At 33.8% G+C, this 24,388-nt stretch overlaps 1 protein-coding gene across 9 annotated transcripts in view; it reads left to right on the plus strand.

Annotated features, from left to right (window-relative positions):
* The window catches only part of Naaladl2 (N-acetylated alpha-linked acidic dipeptidase like 2), a 1,254,678-nt gene that overhangs the window by 445,464 nt on the left and 784,826 nt on the right, over positions 1-24,388 (plus strand). Inside the window, exon 1 of one of the 9 annotated variants that reach the window (XM_058586186.1) lies at positions 1,811-3,328. The exons of the other annotated variants lie outside the window; for them this stretch is intronic. The gene's annotated coding sequence lies outside the window, so the exon portion shown is untranslated. Of the gene's footprint in view, positions 1-1,810; positions 3,329-24,388 lie in introns of those variants that run through there. 9 annotated transcript variants of the gene reach the window in all.

The following is a 24,388-nucleotide window of genomic DNA, read 5'->3' on the forward strand; positions in this document are numbered from 1 at the left end:
AAGAAAATGAAGTCAGATATTGAGATGATTAAAATATATTTTAATTTTTCTACCATTTATCACTTCACACTCTTTTTGAAAAGTAGCAATATTTAAATAAATAAATAGGTGAGACATGTATCTCCTAATAGTTGACTGTGCTGAGTACAAAGATTTAATTTCTCTCCCTGGAGAAGATAACACTCAAACGGATGACTTAGAACCAGGTAGAGAAAAAATATGGTTGGTTTTATTATTCAATTTCGTACTGGAACATTAACACTGCATAAAGCCAATCAGAAGACCACATTTTAATGCACTTGGAAGTAATTATTTCAAATAAATACATAAATGTGAAAATATAATCTATGTAAATGGATGGTTACAGTGAATTAGTATATAACATTACTGAGTAGATTGCTCAGGGTTTCATTAAATAAAAAAGAGTAAAGACCTGGGTTAGCAAGAAAAAGCTCTTTTGCTCTATTTCAGTTGCTTTAGGTTGTTAATCTGGTCCAAGATGATCAACTTCTCATTAATCATAATAATTAGGGGTAGATTTACTGAGCATTAGTGTAATTTTCAATCATGCTAATAGTTCCGCAATCCTCCATTCATTAATATAAATGAGGTAAATTAGAACCATGACATTATAAAGAAACGGCAGAAGCTGCGGGAACTTTCATGGATCCTCCCTAAACTCCATTAATTTAATTGTAATATGTTGTTCCTTGATACTTATTTTCACTGTCTTTTATTTTCTGGTGCTAATGGTTCTTCAGATTGGTTAATGAGCATACTAACCTCTTAATTTAAGTGACTGGCATGGTGTGGTCTAAATCATACATACTTATCTTGTCTCATTACCTTTAACCCTTTCTTAAATGTTCAGAAAACACCATTTATGGACTGATCCCCTAGCAGTTGTGTATTAGATTTATCTGCACAGTACAGAAGATATGAGTCATCCCAGTCTTCCACAGGATCTGAGTCCAGAAAACATTATGGATTACACTGATATTATTAAAAATATGAAAGCAGTTTCAAAATAAAAATTAATCTCTTCATTGCATTTGTACAATTTGGATTTATATTCTAAAGATGCAAAACCAAATCCTCTTCTTCATGTTATAAATTGTTTACTAATTTCCAGAAAAGTTTTTCCTGAAATCACTGCCTAAAGTTTAAAGTAGATGTGTCCTCTTTTATGGTCTTTATCTGATTTTTTTTCATAGCATTTTTCAATTTTACAAAGTCAATATTTATTTTTATGATCATTTATTTACTTTTGCTTCCCCTAGACTATAAGAAAATTGAGAGCAGGAACCCAAACTCTACCCCCTGTTTCTATCATATTGGTTGGTACATTAAAATGACCAGTTACTACTTATGGATGCATAAATAAGTGACCCATAGCATTTGGGATGTTTATGCAAAAATTAAATCATAAAAAATCTTACTTAATCTTAGAATCTAGAATCTATGCTGTCCTTTTTTTTTCAATCAAGGAAAGTATTGTTCTAGCATTAGAAGTTTTATTCTGTTTAGTTGAAAGATGTAGTCATTTAATTAGGAGAATTTATTTTCTCAAATCTGTTTATCAGAGGGGAAAACCCATCAAATTGGGGAAAACCTTGGGGGACTTTTTGCCTCCAACTTTACTAGACTTGTGGATTTGCAGTAACTTGGCTTCTCATTCATTTTTAGGGGGATAAAAATATTATCTTTAACCTCTTAGGGTTCTTTTTGTGTGTGTGTGTGGTTGGGGGGGGCGGGGGCTAGGCCTGAGAATTAAACTGACATAAGAAAGATTAACAGAAGAAATGCATACAGATTTAATGAGACTTTTATGTGACAAGAGATTTCTCATAAGGAAATGGAGACCTGAAGATACAAAATTAAACCCTTCCGTTCTCTATTGGTCAAAAGATAGTAAATTATGAATATGTGATGGTGTAAAGGGGCTGAGGCTAAAGTAGTCAACTGGATGAAGTGGCCCAAAACTAGATTAGAATAACAAAGTTCCTGGCCTCAACTTTCCATATGTGGTGATAGGAATACTTTTCTTCTGGTATTGGGAGAATATTTTTCACCAGAGAATTTTACTTTTAAAAGAGAATATGAAGGTTGGAGTAATCCTCTTGCACTGCTATTTTACGTATCTTTACCTCAAAATAATACTACATTGGAGTGACACATTTTGGGGTATCCTATTCTTAATTCCTTCATATCCACTTTAACTCCTTTCTTTGTCCTGGGCACTGAAAATGACCATGGAGATGTCATACATGGCAAGGTCCCTGTTCAAAAGAAGTTAGTCTAGTTGGAATAACAGTAATGAAAAACATTTATGCCACTAGTTAATGGAATGCTGGATTTGAACTTATTTTTAAGTACTAAAATCTCAGTTTCCCACTAAAATACATAGCTATGTCAAAGGAGTGTGGAACTTCATTAAAAGTATGAGGACAAAATTACGCTACTAGCAAAGATTAAGTATGAGAATCATATAATCAACATTTTACTTGTTTGTTGGCTTATTGTGGCCAGAAAAACAGGGCATAAATAGGGGTTGGAAAGAATAAGGAGTGAGGTGAGAGGGGAAGAGAGAGAAAATATGGAGCAGAGACCTTGGAAACATGGATTCATCCTGGCAAAGGGAATGAGGTAATAGCAGTAAGGGGGAAAAGAGGGGTGGGTTTCCAGAGATGCTGAAATGGAGAAACAAAACAGGTTTTAGCCTTTCTCCTTGCCTTGCAGACTGATGGGGGATTGAGGAGAGATGTGAGGGAAGAGTGGGGTCAATAAGATATTCTGTGCGTAGCTTGACCTGCGCACATGACGTTGCTACTTCTGCATGTAAGGAATATGGGCTCAGAAGCAGGCTGAGGAAATACTACAGGTTTCTATTTCCTCTTAACAGTGTAGAGAGAGACTGAAGGGTCTTGAGCATGTCGGGGGATGCAATGGGTCTGTCTTTGCTGTTATTGCCCTGTTTAATACTACTACCACTGCTGCTGCTGATCCTCACACTCTGTATCCCCAGCTCTGCATAAGGTTGCTCTATGTTTTCTTTACAGTAGTCACAACAATCCTCTGATAAATGTTCATCTTTATTTTACACTGGGTAAACTGAAGCATAATGAGGTTTAGTATTGCAAGGTGATATTGCTAACCACCGGAGCAGAGATTCAACCTGACTCCAATGCCTATGCTCTTTCCAGCTCCTTCTACCCACTCGGTTTCAAATCATTCAAGTTTGAAGCACCTGTGGGGCACCCAGATTTGCTCATTTGTCAAGTGTGGATAATAATAATTGCCTAAATGCATCTGAAAATGTGAAACACAGGTATGCTCCCAAGTATGAAAAATTATTGTTGAAAAGCCTTTAATTTTTTCTATCATTCAGTGTTAATTAATTTCTGAAAAGAATTTGATTAAACTGTGGATTTCAAAATGGCTTGCAATACTAATAAATCCAGGCAAAAATTTTCTTGGGAATGCTAACTTTATCTCCTAGTTAATGCTTCCAATAGAGAAAAGGTTATTATTGTAAATTTTTCGAAAGTTGAATTGGAAGGAACTTTAGAGATTATTTAATAAAAGGGTTTATTTGAAGAAACTCACTTCCAGGCAAAAGTTGCAACTTGCAGCCTTTAAGTCATATCCAGCGAGGTATGTTTTCTTTCATAACGTAAAGTATTAACAATGAGCAGCATCAGCACCTTTCTTCTGACCATGAACTCCCTAGTTTGCTACAGTCCCCACCACTCCTTATTTTCTTGCAGTAGGCAGTTTAGTCATTAACTAGCCCCTTAGGTCTTATGTTTGTGGTGTCTAATCTAGAAACTTAGTGCTTTAATTAGTTCTACAGGGGGAAATAGAATCTGAGGTTCAAGATTAATTATCTTTCAGTCTACTAAACCGACCAATAATTTTTTCCTGTGATAAAGAATGTATTAGTTTACTAGGCATGGCATAGCAAAATACTGCAGATGGGTGGCTTAAACAATAGAAATTTACTTTATTATAGCTCTGCAGGTAAGTCCAAGGTTAAGGCATTGGTGTGTTTCATTTTATTGAGGCCTCTCTCCTTGCCTTGCTGCTGATCTGTTTCTCTGTGTTCTCAAATGGTCTTTTCTCAGCATGTACATCCTCCGAGTCTTACCTCATAAGGACACTAGTCTACTGGATTAGGGCCCACCTATGTGATTTTAATTTAGCTCTAATTGCCTCATTAAAGGCTCTATCTCCAAATACAATTCATATTCTAAAAGTGTTGGGGATTAGAATTTCAAGATATGTTATAGGTTGGGAGTACAGTTTTGTCCACAAAAGTTTTTGTTGAAGGGAATGTTTTTTCAACAGGTTGGGACTGTCTTTTCCCTAGGAAGTTCATAACACTGTTTTTAACCTCCACTACAGTACTATTTTGTACTTCTTGTTTTATCTTCATCACAGAATTGCGAATATCCTTAGGGGAAAAATTATACCACTGTGTCCTTTATAAAAGAAAATTTCAAGAAGTAATTTCATAAAACAAACCCTTTCAATTTCAATTTAACACTTACTGGTCCATTTTACTTCCACTTTAGCATGAAAAAATTATGAAATAAACAACTGGGTTTTTTTGTTGTTGTGTGGAAGAAAGAATTATGGTTAATTCAGTTGAAAATATTGCAGTATACACTTTAGTCAGGCTTATTTAAGTTTGACATCAATGTATGATTGTAATGAGTTGCATGTATCTATATCAAGTTTATTTTGGTATGGTGTTCTCATGTAGAATTTCTATTATAGCTATAATCGATATGTTATTAAGCTATCTAGATTTTAGAATTTCATTGCACTTTATTGTATTTATAGAAAAAAATTCTACCAAGTTAATATATATCTTTTGCCTAGTTGAAAAACTTAATTCACATTTAATATTTTACTCCAGAAACCAAAATAGGAATGGTGTTAATTTTATCAAAATAAATTGGATCGCCTAGTGAATTTCTCTATAGTGACAAATTCTGAAGAAGATTAAAATTTATATGTATTTAGATACATTTTATTTACCATTGGGCTAACTTTACCAGAGAGATTTCGAGAGATTTTCTCAAATTGATGGAATCACAAAGAAGCAAATGAGATATGTGGAAATGTAGCCTATTTTTTTAAATTGTTTATTTGCAAAATTATCGATTTTAGGAGCATAGCAACAACTGTTGAATGTCATGTCAAACAATGCCAGAGATTTTCTGTACTGACATTTTTCAGGGTTATTATCAAATAACTTCACCATAGCTGAAGGAATCAACCTTTTACTATCCAGTTAGACTTGCAGAATTTGAAGGATGAACACTTTTTGAATCTTAAGTTAACCTTTGGCAGTGTGCTGTGAAGCTCTGTGGCCTTCACAGTGAGACCTATATTTTCCTTTGTTAATTTAGTCATTTGTTGAAAAAATATTTTAGTCAAAAGCCTCTCACATGCAGGTAGTGCCTCTTATTAGCTGTGTGACTCAGATACGTCATTCAACTCTTTATGGATGTTAGTTTTATTACCTGTGAAGTATGGACATTACTTTGGATATTTAAAGAGATAGTGTGAAAACTCCCAGTACAGGGTTGGGCACACAGTAGGAATCCTGCTGGTGGTTATCCTTCCTTCTTTCATGGGCTTCCAGAATGAAACTGCTACTTGAAGATTGTGTGGAATTTAAATTATAGCAACATAAGTTTGGAAATTTAAATTGGGAGAATAGCAATAATATTGGAGTTTTTTTCCCCCCTCTTTTTCGAGAACTTGAAAATGGAAGTGGTCTATTTAGATGACATAATTAATTGCTCAGTTGGAGAACATGATTTTTATCCCTGCACTTCCTTCAATTATTATAGCAATTGAAAGGGAAGTTGGGGAAGATGGATCAGGAAGGGATAGAGGAAAGAGGTGGAGGGGAGAGAGAGAGAAAAGCAAAAATTTTGAGGTATATTGGCATTATTTTTCTTGCCAGATGTCTAATTATTTAGGTTTCAGATTTTTTCTCTTTATGAAAAAGACATTTCAATTTTCAAAAGAGTTCATTTTTGAAATTTTTCTAATTTGAGAAAGTATAGAAACTTTCTTTACAGTCAATTTGGTTTTAATGAATTAATTGCCCTTTGCAAAAAAAAAAAAAAAAACTATTTGCCAGTTTTCTTCAGAAATGATGCATTTGCATCAGGTTGCCATCTGGCTTTACTTAATATAGGAACAGTGCCACAGTAGAGAGTTAGGGAATCAAACCTCATCCCAGCACACTGGATTCTGCCCCAGTGCATTCTCTGAGTGACTTTGCACCTCTCTTCATGTTTTTCTGCTTCTATCTCTTCATACACTAGATTTATTTTGATTATTGACTATGGCAGTAACAATATTTTTGGAAGATCTAATAATGTTTATTGAATGTTCATGGGAAGAAGGCCTAAAAGGTATCCATAGGTGCAGCACTATTTTCAATCATATTACAAATAAGACAGCATTGTTTTGGTAGGCAGAATTCCAAGATGGCCCCTAAGATTCCCACCTCATGGTATTCTGGACTTACATAATACTGTCCCCTTGATTATGGGCAGGCTCTAGGAACACGATAGAATATTTAACTACCTTGATTAGGTTGCTAAGTATAATGAACAGTGATGGGCTAATATATATATTTTTTCTAGTTGAAAAACCTAATTCATATTTAATATTACACTCAAAGCAAAACAGAGAGAGAGACTTTTCTCCTGTTACATGAGAAAGCGAACATTTTATGAGTTGGCACTAGAAAATGTCAATCATAATACCAAATTATCAATACATCTAAAGTTGAAAAATCACAAAAGATTAAAATCCTAAATGTTGAATGAACTCTGAATGCCCATGTCCCCCAACCTGTCATTCCCAGTGGAAAAAGGGAGTGAGCCATTTAAGAGGTAGAAGTGGTAGAAAGAATTCTGGTAAGGGATAATGTCTTTTCAGTTATAGACACAACAGCCACATCATGTGGGACAGCTTGAATACCTAGCACCTCGTAAGTCATTAGTTTGGGTTATATCTGTGAGGGTATTTCCAGAGATTAGTGTATGAGTATAAATGGCCTAGGCAGGGAAGAACCATTCTCAATGTGGGGAAACACCAAGTGAATGAATTTTCAATGGAAAGCCACGGAACTTCCACTACCAAAAGGGGCTATTCCTAGTGCCATAAGATTTAACAATATAAGACAGGACATGGTGATGCATGCCTATAATCCCAGCCATTCCGGAGGCTAAGGAGGAAGGATTGCAAATTCAGGAACAACCTGGAAAATTTAGTGAGACTGTCTCAAAATAATAATTTAAAAATGCCTGGGTATATAGCTCATGTAGATCACCTGCTTAGTATGTATGAGGCCCTGGATTTAATATCTAGTAACACACACACAAATTAATTAATTAATTCACATATAGTAAATGTTTGTGAATGTTAGTTAATTCTTATGGACTACCTCCATTCAACTGCCCATAATCTATCCCTGTAATATATTTTTTCATGTTAGATTTTCATTTTAGTTTTTTTTCCCCAGTTTGTGTTGTTTTTTACAATTCGCTATGCTATTTTTTTTTACTGCATCATTTCTGATGCTGGAGGTATAAACTGGGGAAAGACTTTTAGAGAGTTCTAATTCATTTTAAACATTGTTGGCATTTGACTCTGTGAAAGTGATTATCACAATATTGACTTTGTGTATAAGCATTTGGGTAATTACATAAAAACTTTGAAACGTCCTCTAAATGAAGAGCTGTCTTTTTTGTATATCTGCATTTGTGAAAGAAAACATTTCTCAAGATTTAAGATCTGGATCACTGTACAAGTGGCAGTGACTCATTTCACTTTTTGATTAATCTCATCAAAAGATTTAGCTTGTCATCATAATATTTCAGAGGACAAGTTATAAAGTTGAGTGAATACAACTACGAATCATGGTTATATGTGTTCATGTAGTTTGTGTTTTGACCTGGTTATGAATATTGCTAGACTGCTTATAATTGTTATACCTTTGTAACTCTCATTAGTATACCTGTTTATGCTTGCAAAAATATATAAATTATTGCCTATCTTATTTTATAGAGTGGTATATGAAGTGTTCTATCATGCTTTTTATGTCTCTTAGATAAATTTTCCTTTAAAATATAAATATGTCTCTTAACGAAATCGTTTATTTTTTAACAATATTTTTGGAATTTGATCTTTTCAAGCATTATACTTTTGAGATTTTTAGCCTTTCAGAATTTTAATATTCAGAATCATGGCATTTAGGAGACTGTCTTCTGAGACTATGACCCAAATTTGACTCTGGGGCTATATAGTGAGGAACTATGGGCAAGTTCTATTTGCTGAGAGCAATCTCTGGCTAATGAGATAGAGATCTCAACTCTATCACTACAAGGAACTAAATTCTGCTAATAAGTTGAATGAACCTGAAAGAAGATTTGTAGGTCCAAGTGAGAACTCAGTGTTTTTCTTACCTTAGTTACAGCTTTGTGGTTCACTGAGGGGAGGATCAAGCTAAGCAAAGCCCAGACTTTTGACCCATGGAACCTGAGATAATAAATGTATGTAGTTTTAAGCTTGTGTTACTGTGTGATACAGCAAGAGATAACTAGAATTGTTTAGTATAAATATGACAATCTTATAATTTCATGCTTAATTCACAATTTTCTTTTTGCAACTAGTATTCTATAAAGTATGAAAAGAAGAGCTCTACTCATTCTTTTGAAGGATTCACAAACAGTTCTAAAAATTGATTGGTTGTATTTTTAAAAATGATTTTACAGTTTTTGATCATAGCTCAGGTGAGATGTTACATTGTGTAAAGAAGTAGAAGCCATCATGTTATTGTAATAGACTATAAATTATATTTTAGTCACTTGTATTTAGACATAAATGAAGCAATTATTTGTTTTAGTAGAAGTGCAATTTGCTTCATGTGTCTTCTTGTATATACTGTCTTGAGTTTCTGGAAGAGACCTGTGAAGAGGTAGCATAGCCTATGTGTTTGCTTTGATTCAGTAACTAAACTACTACTGATTACAGAAGCAACAGCTTAAGCTAAAAATGATTGTTCAGATTTATTTACTAGAAAGTGACATTAATCCAAGCAAGCATTAAGTGTGTCCTAGTTATATTTGCTGCATTTTACAAGAAGCAAGTGTTTGAATATGTGAACACAAACACTCTCTGCCTAAGAGGAACCACCATCAAATGCACCCATCAAACTACATGGTCCATAGTAAAGGGTAGACCCACAGAAATTCACTGTGTGACACTGAAACATCTTAATTCCTTCTCTAGTCCCAATAAAGATGTAAAAATAAATATATATTAATATCCCATATTTTTACTATCTCATTTCAAGTGAACTCTAGGATGTTGCAAGGGTTCTCACAAGGTCCTTCACATATTGCTTTCATTTGTTTGGAGATTTACTCCAGCTCCCAGCTGTGAAAATGGCCAAGAGCTTGCCACAGACATGCACTGGTAATTCTATTCTGGAAGTCAAGAAGGCATGCATGGGATTGTGGGCAACTTTATAGATAATGCAGTGGACTCTATGGCCAAATAAGAAGGTAAAAAAATAAGTTTTGGAGGACATTATGCTAAGTGAAATATAACAAGCACTGAAAGACAAAGATTGCATGATCTCACTTTTATATAGCATCTAAAAAATTCAAACTCATAAAAATAGAGAATAGAATGTTGGTCAGGGACTGGAACAGGTACTAGAAACAGCAGACAGAGAAATGTTGGTCAAAGTGTACAGTTTCAATTAGGAAAAATAAGTCCTAGAGATCTATTTCATAACAAGGTGATGATAGTTAATAATAATCTATTATATACCTAATTAAAATAGATTTCAAATGTTCTCAGAACACTAAAAAGTTAATTATGTGAGGTGCTGGATATATTAACTAACTTGGTTTAATCATTCCACAAATTATATATCTATAAAAAATAAGATTTTACTCCATAAATATGTACAATTTTGTTAATTAAAAATAAATAACAAAGTTTTTTAAATGTACTTTAAATCATTTTTAGGACAAGTTTCTGAATAGACAAGCAATTTTATAGCTCTTCCTGAATTAAATGCTATTAACCAAATTATGTCCAAAAAGACAAAGGTAAAGACTGAGTTCCAAGCAGACAGGGACCATGTCAATTATTTTCATCCTTGTATTTCCAGGGCTCAGGACAGTTCTGGAGCATATGAATAACTAATTAATATATGCTGAACAAAAGAACTGAGATGTAATATTGACTTCCCATTCAAATATGACAGCATATAGACATCAATGTAAAGATGCTAGCCTAATGGTTGTGCTATAACTGTTCTTGTGTGCTGTGTCTTAATTGTATCTAAGGAGCATTTTATATCTTTTCTGTTAAAAACATTCTGGTAGATTCAAAAGGGAATGAGCGATTATATAAATGAAACTATATCATTTCCTTTAAAAAGACTGGTTTCCATATTGCTCCCAGTTAATCTTTTCTGTTTTTCCAGCAACTATATGTGTTATTTTCCCCTCTGAAACCTATATATTATTTTGTTTTAATTTGTACACTGTGTAGAATAAGGGTGCGCAGTAAATAATGCAGGCTTTGCCAGTAGCAGTTCTAGACTCTTAAAAAGAATTTGTATATATGCTGGGATGGGATTTATTGGGCTCGCCTAAGACACAAATACTTACAAAATAATAATGTTACTTCTACACTTCTGAATCACTTCTTATTTTGGAAAAATTAATTTTTTTCTGGTATTTAATTAGCATTGTCACTTGCAAACATAAATAAGCAACTAGGCAAATACATACTAATGAGAAAAAAGCAAACCATTAATAGATATGCTTACATTTTTCTCAGTGGTTATCCAAAAGAGCCTTAAAAGGACACTGAATCATTTGAATTATGATTACTTGACATTGAGTTAGATAACTGGATAAATTATTTTTCTATCCACATCTATATCATAGGTATATACAGATACAAATAACCAACACATTGTTTCTTTTCAATTCAGTTGTAATTAAACAAAATTAACCCACATTCATTGACAGTTGTTGGTAGTACTAAGATTTAAGGAGGAAAGAACTGGCATATATTCAAATGTAACTGCTACCAATAAAATATACAATTAAAATAAAAAGCCTAATTTATATAGTGGTTTGCTCATGGCATTTCTTACCTGTGAAGTTTATATCCATTTTCTTCTCTTTTTGCTTTTTTTTTTTTAATCCAAAGCTTTAATCGGCACTTCTCTGTGATTTTTCAAAGTGTTGCTTTGCCCTGTGGCTATAATTGAAAAGCAGCTGTGATTTAAGATGTCAGCTTCACCATTGCCATCAATTGGCTCAATAACAACTCTGAATCAAGTTTTTAAATAAACGTGTTGTGACTATAATCACATCATCATTGGGTGTGAGTGGGATAAGTGTCTTTGAGAGTGATACAGCTTGTGAAGTTTACAAAGACTTCTGAGTTTAAACATGAGGTTTGCATCTCTCCCGATTTGTTTCAAAGTAGAAACATGATGTCATGAAGGATGAGAAAGGTACAAGACAACTTCCCTCTTCTTCATCCTCCTCCTGGTCTGGCTTCCTTTCCCTCTTGCTCCTGTCTTTTCCTTTTTTTTCTTTGTCTGTGAAAGTATGATTTGGGGAACTATTGATCAGTAAGATTGAGGTGAACAACATAAGAATGAATTGAGAGCTAATTGTTAGTTAATTCTTCCACTTACTTTCATTGCTTTTCTCTCTTCATTTGCTTCTCTGTATTAAAAAAAATGTGATGTGGAAATTGGGAAATTTGAATTAGAATGAAAAAGAAAGAAAAGATGAGAAATGTCCATAAGAAGAGAATGCAGGCCTCCCCTGAGGCTGTGGGATTGAGCTGCAGAGTGGGCAGGCTAGGCTGAAATAGGGCATCACAAGCCTGGGTCCTTCATTGTGTGCTCTAACTAGATTTAACCATTGGTTCTCACTGTTTATTACCTGAATATATTCATAGATAAATCATTATCTTTAGATGTGTTTTGTCTACAAATTTGTATTTATCAATTATGTTTAGAACCCTGCAAATTTTATATGGACCTCTAGTTTTGGAATGTTTAAAAATACGGGCACATTTGTACACCTAACAAGTGTAAATAAATGAATTCATTCTTGGTGCTTTAAGCAATATAATCAGTGAATAGTTTGACATCAGGATATAAAGAGAGAATGGAATCTTATTCAATATAAATTTATATTCCATAAAAAAAACTATAATACATATTACTGGAGGAAATACTTACATACACACACAAAAATATAGAATTTATAAAAATAACTATACATATTTATAACAGGGATAGAATTTTTTAAATGATCTGTTTGTCTAATTATTAAAATAACATGCTCATTAAACTTGAAAATGACAAACAAAGAATTTTAAAAATCCATAGTCCCATGTTAACCAGTATTAACATTTATGTATTTTCTTAATCTGACATTTATATTTACTTTTTAATCTTAATCTTCCTCAGACAGGTGTCCAATTTTCTAAGTTCTTTAGCTTCACTTACTTTTATATTCATGTATATCTCTTATGTCACTATTCATGCATTGTATTTGTGTGTGTATGAAACTTCTGTAATTATCTGAGTAGAGGAATTGGAAGCAGGTGGAAGTAAGAAGAACATGGGGCAATTAAGAGCTCAAATAGGATTTGAGTCCCATGTGAACCCTTACTAGATGAAAATTTCAGTAATTTAACCTGTTTCTACACAAATTTCTTGTCTGTAAATTAGTGTGGTTGTAAACATTAAATGAGATGATAAAGTTAATATACACGGATCAATGCCTGGCATATCTCATGTAATCACTTAATGCTCTTATTAACGATAACAATGGCACGATTTTATATTACTGTCAAATCAGTCTATGAAGAACAAGCAGGCAAAAACTTTGCATTAGCAACTTAAAGTGCAGTTATTTAACAGACACTTCCCTCATGAATATGCCAACTTGCCTGTGAAAAGAGGAATAAGGCAAAATAATTTATAAAATTATTAAAATAGATTTACTTTCCTTCAGAATCCAAGTTTGGGTTTTTGGAGGAGAGACAAGTTATGAATCTATAGTTGAAGACTGGCTCTCCCACTGAAGTCATCCTTGTGTCCTTTTCTTTCTGCCTCTCAAGTATCTTTGGGAACTTCCTTTATTCCTATTCATGGGAAATAAAGTAATACAGCAGGACCATATTGAGGAGAGAGCTGGCCTCAGATGATAATGTTATGAACTCCAGATACTTCTTTATTCAACCTCTTAGTTTAAGCCTCAGGTCCCTTTGTAGATTGAAAATGATGATGCCTTAAGATATCCTTAGGGAAAGTAAGTGTAATAATTTAACAAAAATAAAATAGCTTTTAGTTATGGAACACTTAACAACTAGCCTGCTGGGCATCCCATATATAGATGTGTGGTTGCTTTTTAAGTCATTGTTCAGAAGATAATGGTTTTTCATTCATAGATGACAGATAAATATGGATAGATGTATAGATATTATGGTGAGCTTACAGTAGAAAAATCTGAGATGTGAGATCAGAGAATAAGCACTTAGTATTAATGATTAATTAACATAATAATTAATTATTATAAAGAAACTCCTGCAGAGTGTTTTACAAAGTCTATATAAAATGTTCAATGTGGCCTCTGGTACATGAATTTCAACTTGATTTAAGACATCATCCATATTTAATGAAGTATTTTATTTTATTTAATTCCAATATATAAAATAGAGCGCTCTGACATGTCCTAGCTTTATTCCCTCCTTACCATCATTTGGTACCAGTAGGGAATCCCTGGGGACCTATAGGACTTAGGTTGAAAATACTTGTCCCAGGATAGCCCAGTTTTACTCACAAGATAGTGTGAATAAAACAGGGATGATTTTCAAAATCTTAGCCAATATCAAAAGCATGAGTGATGACAACTCAGAATGTGTTCCAGTTTTAAACATCCCATAATGCAACACTGGGAAATAAGGGCCAAGATTCAGTCTTGCCTGTACTCAAGGATTTTACTCTTGGAGTAATAAATTTATTACATTATATATGGTCAAAATGTTTGATTTCTGTGAAATATTGAGATACCAAGAAAGCCAATGTAATAATGATACTCTTAGTGAATGCAAACCTCATTCCAAATGATTTACATGTACCTCACAACCATGAGGAACCTAAGCACGGATAAAGCTACGGCACAGAGAGATGAATAAACACATACAAGGACACACTAGTAAGTAGGAAAGTCAGGATTTAAAGGAGAAACTTTGCCAGTCTATTTAGAAAGTATGGTGGAATTGAAAGTTTTAAGTTGAAAATTTCTCTCCTCCCTCTCTCTGGTTTACATATCATTTTAAGTTATTTCATCCTTTGTAATGTCCATTTTTAGTCAGTTATCCATGACTTTAAGAAATGCTTCTATGCTAGTTGTTGAATCTCAGCAGAAACAAAACAATATGTTAGAATTTACATGCTCTTTTCTATCATTTTTTAAGAGGGCTGTTTGTTGTTAGAGATTCATCAATAATTGAAGGGCTATTGCAAATTATAAGAAGTCATTTACTAATTGCCAGTCTGTTGGTACCCTTGGCAAAGGACTAATTTTTTTTTTTTTTAATTTTGATTAACCATACTCTGTTAATACTACAAAATGTATGTTTTTCCTCAATAATGACAAAACATTCACTGTCATTACTTTGGAAGTTGAATTGAATTAATTTAAAATAAGAGCCTCAAAATTTGTCATTATTATTTAAATATAATTAAACTTTCAATTATGTATTATCCTAGACTATTACAACCAATTTTTCCAACTAATTTAAAAAGGAATCAATTACATATGAGAATCCAAGAGAATTAGGAGACCCCAAGAAATGATGAAGTTGCCTCCTTAGAGGTATTTAACATATTTCATGTAGGCAAATGTCTAATTTATTTTAAAGAGAAATATTAACAAGAAAATGCCCAGTGATAAATAATGTGACTCTGTCCATGAGTAAGGAAATAATTCACATGAATAATTGGAATATCTTTAAAATTCTTTTTGGGTAAAAAGAGATAGAAGGGAGGGGCTTTGATTTCTCTGAGTCAGTGTTACTTATTTAATCCATAAATTAAAATGTATGTCTTAAGATGGTTTCTAAGATCTTAAAAATTTCTTAGTAAATTGACTTTGAATCTCTTGACCTTTTCTCCTAGTTCTGACTGTATTCTTCTACTAATCATAGTATTTTAATAAAAGACTTACCAGTAAGTATTATGATTGATTTTTTTTCTCTTATATAGCATTTCTTTTGCAATTATGTAATATTAATCTATAAAATTCATAAGGATATAGCATTCTATTTCAGTCAACTTAAATACATTTTGTCACCTAAAAAATAAAATATGTGGCAAATTTAATGAATAAGAATATTATAATGCATTATATACATGTCATTGAAAAAATGCTCATACTACTATTGAATAGATATATTTCTGCTGTGTGTGATTCTGTACATTTTAATTAAGCAACACTCTGCCTCTGACATTGAGAAATATTGATCAGTTTACATCCCTGATGAAAATCTTTTAATGGTTCCCCATTACTTCAATCATAATGTTTAAACTCTTCACAGCCAAAAGCCATTTATGATTTGACTTCTTGTGACCACTTTGGCTTTATGTGTTGTTACAATCCCCTATCCCTGGGGCCAGGCAGCCTCTTTCTTACTTCATTCCCCGCCTAGAATGCCATTTCACCTTTCCACACTTTACTCAGTTTAGCACTGCCTCCTTTCAGAAGGCATGTCTGAGCTCCCTAGGTATCCTACCATACTTTTCCATGGCACATATCTCTGCCAATAATAATTTCTATTTAATCATCTTCCTCTTTACCAGATCTGCATGGTTTTCTAAGAAAAATACTTTTATGATTATATTCCCAGAACCTACTGTAAGGCCTGCCATACTGAAACCATTTGATAAGTATTTATTGATTGAATGCATGAATTTAAAAAGCAATGATTAAAATGGTAACACAAAGAATTCAGGGATCATAGTTTCCAAATCAAAAAAGAAAGGTCAAATTATTGTAATTTAATATGGATGTATTTCTTTAGTCTATTGATAAATATACTAAATATTTAGGATAAATATAACAACTGAATTAATTAAAATATTTGTTTAATGAGAGAAAAAAATTCTTATTATTTATGGCCAAAGAAATGTATATACTTGAGCCAGGCATGGTGATGCATGCCTGTAATTCCAGCCACTCAGAAGATTAAAGCAGGGAGGACACAAGTTTGAAGTCAACCTGGGTGATTAAAGGAGACCCTGTCTCAAGATTAAAAAAATGGTAACTCAGTGGTAGACTGCCTCTGAGTTTAAATCTAAATCACAAGTACTGCTATAAATTTTTAAAAAGTATTATAGGGACACAGTTTTCTACAAATTTCTACAAATTAGACTTGTTGCATAAAAATATTTGTATCTCACTCCATTATTGATTTACTATGATATGGTGTATATCCATCTTCTTAATTATTTCTATAGTTCTAGTCATATCCATTAAATCTTTGAGATTGCATTTTTTAAAAGCTGAGCTCTTACAATTTAGTGCAGAATATTACTAATATTAAAATGCATTTAAAGCTGAAGATTTATTTGAAATTTGTATCCATTAGTTTATAAAAAATAGAAATAAAGCCCTAAGGGTAAATTCTAGATTCTGTAAACAAACTTTAAATTATGACAAGAACCTTATTTTTCTCTTTAAAATTTCAAAACTGTAGAACAGTAACAGAACATTAACTTTTTTTCTCCCATATTCATTGAGCTTGCAAAGTAGACTTGCTTTTTTCCTTAAATTAACAAATTTTTATTTAAAAATACTGTTGCATTTTAGTTTACTCCTAAATGACATTATTTCTCAGGGAATTCAGGAATCAGATGAGAACTCTAAGCTTAGTCACAAAATAGCATAAATGTAGACAACCTGGTTGATTAAAAAGATGTGAGTGTAACACATAAACTCCAAAATTTCCTGAAAAATTTTAAGTGCCTAAAGAACAGTAGAAAGAAAATGGGTATGTACTTAATAGTAACAACTTGGGCTGAAGATTTGGTGTTATTTTTTTTCTGTTTATCAACATGAGAAAAGTCCTATCATTTCTTTAAGGAAAAACAAAAAAATTGATAATTCTGAAAGAATGTTTTGCAGAATTATTCATATAGACTATAATTAATAATGTAATGGATAACTATATTCTCTATAATGTATCAAAATCAATATATTTTCAGTTTGTGTTTTTAAAAAAGGAGTGTATGTTTCACTTAGGATTGAGTTCAGAAAATCTCAAAATAAGGACCTGGGCTTAAAAATAGAAAAGTTTAGCCCAGCACAGTGGCACATGCCAGTAATCCCAGGGGTTGGGGAGCCTAAGGCAAGAGAACTGTGAGTTCAAAGCCAGCCTTAGCAATTTAGCAGGGCTTTAATCAACTTAGTGAGACCCTGTCTCAAAATAAAAAAGGGCTGGGGATGTGGCTCAGTGGTCAAGCTTCATAGGTTCAATCTCTAGTACCAAAAAAATTCAAAAACAAACAAACAAAAAGTTCTTTTTTAAAATCTTTTTCTGTCCTCTGCCCCTCAGCCCCGACCTTGGGGAAAAATTCTGAAATTAGGTGGTCCAATGTTCATGATAGCATCATAAAAATTTCTGGCACTCATATGCCTTTTATGCCTTTTATTCCTTATTATTCCATGCCTAAAATGGCCCTCATCTGCATAATCCAACATGACTGTGGCAGTCTCAGACATCAGATCTGATTCTCAGATAATTATGATAGAAGAAAGATCACAAAAAAGGTCCCCTCCATTTAAGAAGGTTTTGTGAAATCACACAACCCTTTTATTTAAAGCCATTTGCTGAAATAGGAACACAGTCATAGCCAGTCTCAAGGGAGGCTGGAAAGTCTACATTTTTAGTGGAACTTTATCATTAGAGAAGGCAGAATATGCTTCCAAAGCAACTAGCAATCTCTGCAACAGGTAATTCAATTCAGCAAAAGCAATTCCACTGAAGTCAAATGCAATATGTTTGAAGGAGACAGGTTTTAGGTCATTTGGTTGAATCCGTACATAAAAACTGTGTTTAGAGCAGCAACTTATGGGTCAACAGTTTATTGAGAGTCCATCTTGTACCGGATACTGGGGGATACATTAGGGAACTAAAGTCATGACTCCTGACCTGAAAGAATTTACAGCCAATTTTTAGCAACCAAGCCATAATTAAGACATTCAATACTCAGTATGTAGACTTTGGCAGGGTTTCCTGAATTATTTTATTTTATTTTTTTATATTTTTGTTTGATACTGGGGATTTAGCACAGGGGCACTTAATCACTGAGCCATATCCCCAGCCCTTTTTTAATTTTTTATTTTGAGACAGAGTCTGGCTAAGTTGCTTGGGACCTCCCTAAATTGCTGAGGCTGGCTTTGAACTTGCAATCCTCCTGCTTCAGCCTCCCTAGGCACTGGGATTGCAGCCATGCACGACAACAATGGCATTTTCCTGTTTTTTTTTTTTTAGGTTTCATCATTGAAGAACTTGTCACTATGAGTTATATAACGAAACTCTTATACAATAAACATTCTTCAGTGAGCTGACTGTATGTAATCCCTACTTAAACATTCCTCCCAAAGTAACTTTAATCTCTGTATCTCCATGTAACAAAGGAATGGCTTTATCAATCTTTTCTGTCAGGAGATTGATAGAAAAGTGTAAAATGCAAATTTAGAATAAATGCAGTATTTCATGAATTTGATATAGGTGCTCTTAGTGAAGTGATCAAATTATATGCAAAGCCATGGATAACTGTGACTTAGCAGAGAGTGCTTCTAGTAAGTTAGATTGTACCTGGGATTTTACTTATAGATGAGAAAGAGTGATCACATGGAAGGTAAATGCTAATGAAATAAGTTTTATTCCTCACAGTTCCAAGAGAAAGAGTCAAGCTACACCATGCACAATCCCATTCACAATTACCACTTCCAGAAAGGAAGTTAAAAGGCACTAAGAAAGTGTGTAGCCCAGAACCTCTGTTTTGGCTTCCAAGGGAAAGGCAAAGCAGAGTCAAATAGGCATTTTAGGATTGGCAAATTAAAGTAATTTCAGTGTGCTCTGGACTATAAGTTTAGTTCTAATTATCTGGTGCCCGGCCAGAGGAGGAGATGTAAGACAGGAGAAATATTATCTTGCTCTATGAGGGTTAGATACAGGAGGTAGTTGGGGATATGAGCTTTGATTGGTTGTGCCTTAGTCCATACAGCTCTAACAAAATACCGTAAACTGAGTTTCTTATGAACAATGGACATTTATTTCTCACAGTTTTGGAGACTAAGACTTCAACTGGGATGTTCAAGATCAAGGGGCAAGCAGATTGGGTGTCTGGTGAGAGCTTGCTCTTGGCTTTATAGATGGCACCCTGTTGTTACATCTGCACATGTTGGATAGGAAAAAGTGGTTCTCTGGAATCTCTTTTATAAGGCCTCTACTACCCTTCAGGAGGGCTTTACCCTCAAAAGTTAATCACCTCCCACCTCTGAATAACACTGCTTTGCTGAAAAAGTTTCAACATGTGAATTTCAGGGGACACAAACATTCAGACCATAGCAGTCACTTTCATATGAAAGGGATACTGGCTAAAAAGTTGTATGTTGTTTACTATCTCTGAGAATTGGCTATTCCTGGAAGGGCCCACTCACCAGGATGAGCAAGGTCCTAAGACGTCAGAATAAATAATTAAAAAAATTTAAAAATTAAAAAAAATGACAAATAGATACTAGCACATCACAATCATCAAAGCTTCTTTCCCCACTCCATCCTAGATATTTAGTTTCTCAATTCTCATGCATATCTGTATCTTTATTTTTCTAAAGTTTGTGTGTTTTTTTTTTTAATTTTGGTTTTAATGTTGAATATAAAATATGTCTAAGAAGAGACTTAAGATAATAGTAGGGTAGTTTAATGTTTTGTCAAAAATTAAGAGAAGCTTTGAAAAAAATTGATGAGTATTTTCAATATTATGGAAGAGGATGTTTTTATTTTCATGATGTAAAAATTCAAACATTAAGGAAAAAATCATGTGTAGTGCTATCAAAAATTTCTCAAAAACGATTTTTAAAACTGTGTAACAATATGATTCACTATTTGTTCCTGGTAAAAATTAACATGTAGGGGCTGGGGTTGTGGCTCAGGGCTAGAGCACTTGCCTAGCACATGTGAGGCCCTGGGTTTGATCCTCAGTACCACATAAAAATAAGTAAATAAAATAAAGGTATCGTGTCCGACTACAACTAAAAAATAAATATTAAAAAAAATTAACTTGTAGCTACAATTATAGTCTAAATCTTTTTCTGAATGTAAGATAAAGTTTAGTTGCATTTTCAAAGTAAAGTTTTGTTCTAATCCATTTCTGGGTGTTAAGTATAAATTTGGGTGATGCGCTTCAAGTAGTGATTTTCTCATTTCACCTTGGATAATCATGTCATTTAGTAGATATGATTAAAAGTAGAACTGTTCTGGATGTAGCCAGACTAGGAGCCAAGAAGGACTCATTGAGTACACTCCCAATTCCAATACCATAGTCTTTTGGAACTCTTTCATGCACTACAGAACTTCTTTAGAAAATTGTGGGTTTTGATCAGTGTTTCAAAAGTTTAATACAGAATTTTATGGTTACATAAGTTTGCTAATCAAAGGTAAGAGGGTTTTTTTTTACAGGTTTTCTTGCAGCTATTAAAATGATAATATGCATTATGGATCTCCAAGGAGGAACACAGAATTGCCTGCAGAACCATTTTCTCATTCTGACCATCTCTTAGGTCAAGTGTGCTGCTGAACACACTTTGTGAAACACTGATCTAGACAACAGTAAGGAAGGAAAGTCATGTAAAATCAATGTTCTTTAGCTGGTTCATCTATAAGTGGAAAAAAAATCTGATCAATTAATTGTCTCACATTATTTTGAAGATCAAGTTATATTTTTTCTGGGAATGTGATTTAATCTAATTTTGATGTGATAAGCTATATTGATACAGTACTTAGTACTTTGTGGTGAAGTTTTTACTCATGTTTAAAATTTCTTTACTCTGCTATCATTGTTTTAAAAGCAGGATTTTGTTTTCTTTTGTTGTTTCCAACAACACATGCATTATCTTATTTGGAGTAGGCCTTCACATACTTAATAAATTATGAGAGGGCCAATGGTACCTGTGGAGAATAGTATTTAATAAAGTGGTCTTTGGAATTAAACAGATCCAAGTTCTCCTTAACCAGTTGTATAACTCTAGTTGAGTAATCTGCAAATAAGATGCTCCATAACAATTAGTTAATTAAAACAAATTGTTAAGAGACTGAGATTAAAAAAAAAAAGTGTTCAAATGCTCCTTTGGAAACTTAATCAAATTATCAAAATATAAAAACATGCATGTATGGGCTGGGGATGTGGCTCAAGCGGTAGCACACTTGCCTGGCATGCGTGCGGCCCAGGTTCAATCCTCAGCACCACATACAAAGATGTTGTGTCCACCGAAAAACTAAAAAATAAATATTAAAAAAAATTCTCTCTCTCTTTCTCTCCCCCCCCCTCTCTTTTTTTTAAAAAATGCATGTATTATACATTAACTAATCATCATATATTATTATCTGGTTGATTTCATCATGGCAAAGTACATTGTACAAGTATATACTTTTTTTTTCACTCAAACAGAGATCAAATCGTACCAAAGACTGCCTGTGTGTATATATTTTAAAGTAATCTTTCAATTGTACCCAAGATGAGTTGCTAGTCTATCAGATTTGGACCATTGAATATAGCTTTTTTGAATATTTTTGTCACAAGTAGAACAGTGGGTTTTTTAATGTTGTTCTGGGAACAGCAGCAAGAGTAACACCTGGGAACTCTTTAGAAATGCAGATGTATACGCCTAACCCCCAGGTCCAATGAATCAGCTTCTCTAAGGGTGGAACCTAGCAATTTGGTTCCAAAAATTTTCAGCAGATTTTGATGAATGCCAAGTATGGGAGCAAATAAAATACAGAAAGAAAAATATAGATTGATGTCTCATTTTTATGCAAAGAAACCACAAATGAACAGCTCCTGAAGAGCTGCTTGTAAGCAATTTGAGGAATTTGGAGTAAACATGTAAAGATTAAATGCACTCATGTTACGGAAAGCTGGATCCTTGTCCCTGATGTCAATTCATGCGAATATAATAATGAGGACACAGTTTTTAGAAAAAGGGAAAAAAATGTTTATTGTTTTGTTAGTAAAGGAGAAACACATGGGACTCCAGTCCCAGAGGCTGCGGCTCTCCCCAGCAGGGAAAACTGAGGGCTTTTAAAGAAGCTATTCAGAGGCTACATTCCAGATGTGCCTGGCCAGAGGTGTCCCAGGTGCCCTCCCCCACCCCCACAGTGTGTTGAAATTCACTTGTTAATTTGAGAGATAGTCACTTACTAGATCTTCTCCTTCCTGTAGAGGACAGATAACTCAATCTTGTTCCCTACCCCCATAATAGGGACAGGGAGAGAGAGAAGAGGAAAAGAAAAACATGTCCCTTTTAAATGAGCAGCAAAAGGGCTATAGGTCAAACACTTGCAATTAAAGGGAGAAGATAGTTTCTTCAAGAACAAAGGGAAGGCTGATGTTATTTCTCCACAGAGTTTACAAAATATAATGTAATGAAAGAACAGATCTTTCTGAATGTACTTTTGAAACAGACAGTATTTGCCCCTACCCTGCCCCCATCTGAAATTGGGAGTGGCTTCCTCATGCTGAGAGTGGAGACTGGGGAGGCTCTGACTCTCTTTCCACCTGCTTTCCTCCATCTTTAACATCCTCTCTTTTGGTATTATAAGTTCAAAAGAAAAAAAGGAAGAAAGAAAAAGCCCTCTGTAATACATTTTCATCTTTTTAGTTAAAAAAAAATCATGTTTATTTAAAAAGAAGGTACAGATGCTGACCCCAAGAAGTCCTAGCTCCTTTTGATTTGATAAGGAAGCTCCTTAACACTTTTGAAATCTCTTTTGGCTAAGGCCAACTACTTGAAGGAGACTGAACTTGTGAAATTATTTTCTTTTGTTCTAATACACTCTTTTGTCTCTTAAAAGCTTTCCTTGTCCCAGAACATTTTGGAGATGAAACTTCTGAAACAATGAAGTTTCTTCCATCTTCCTTCAAAGCTGACTTTGAATAAAACCTCTTTTCCTACCAAATTGACTGCAAGTATTTCTGGAGCAGTAAGCATGATGGCCTAACCTCTTTCATCTTGCATGGGGCCATAGATCTGTGCTACCAGGTAACACCTTTAATCATCAACCCTAGGAGAATATTTGGGAAATGTTTGGAAATGTGATTCTCTTTATCTTATCCCTTTTGTGAAATATTAGAAACTTGAAGAAGGTATACACTGAGCTGCTTCCTCAGGTCATGAACGTTTAGAATTAAGTTTTGAGAACATCAAGGCGCCTAACAGTAACAGCATGCTTCACAACACACTTCCACACAGTTGTGTCATTACATCTGACTACATTGAACTTGAAACTTCTGGGGGGAAAACACACACACACAAACAAAAACATTGCTATTCAGTTTTAAAATAAAATGTTAATATGAGGAGAATCAGAGACTGTTCATTGTTGATCAGATCTGAATCCAACAGAATCATCGATTTTGAAGTATCAAACTATTTGGTAGAATTGACATGAAGACATGATGGATTTTGATAGTGATGCACAGATATTAGTGATAGGAATCATTCATTAAGTATTGTAATATCAACCTGGAGAAGAAGCAAGGATGCAACACTGGACCACACTCGCTCCTCCAGAAATACAAATTGGTAGGAAAACAGTTTTTATGTAAAGTCAGTGTTTAAGAAAGACAGAAGAAATGCATTGTTTCAGACATTCTATCTTTGAAATATTTTAAGGTGAGCAAAGTTTTTAAAGGAGAAGAGGCAGTGAAGAGGCTGCAGGAATGTGAGACAAAAAGCAGGATATTGACATGTGTGGGTTTAGTTGGCCTGTGTTACCCTGGCTGGGAACTTAATCCTCACTCAGCTTTCTTGGCTCTTGTCAGGGTGAGGTTGCTGCCCTTTGGCTTCCATTCTCAGCATGAGGAAGTTATTCTTAGTTTCAGAGGAACCCCCAAATTCAGTCTGTCTTAGTATCTCCGGTCATATTTCAATGCAAATTCAATATGTTCAAATTGTTCTTTGTATCTCAAAGTATAAGTTTCAAGAAAGAAATGTTCAAATTGTTCTTTGTT

This window comes from Marmota monax, unplaced genomic scaffold (genome assembly GCF_021218885.2).
Source record: "Marmota monax isolate L192 unplaced genomic scaffold, Marmota_monax_Labrador192_F-V1.1 WCK01_AAM20220418_F8-fsc00074, whole genome shotgun sequence".
NCBI classification, from domain to species: Eukaryota; Metazoa; Chordata; class Mammalia; order Rodentia; family Sciuridae; genus Marmota; species Marmota monax.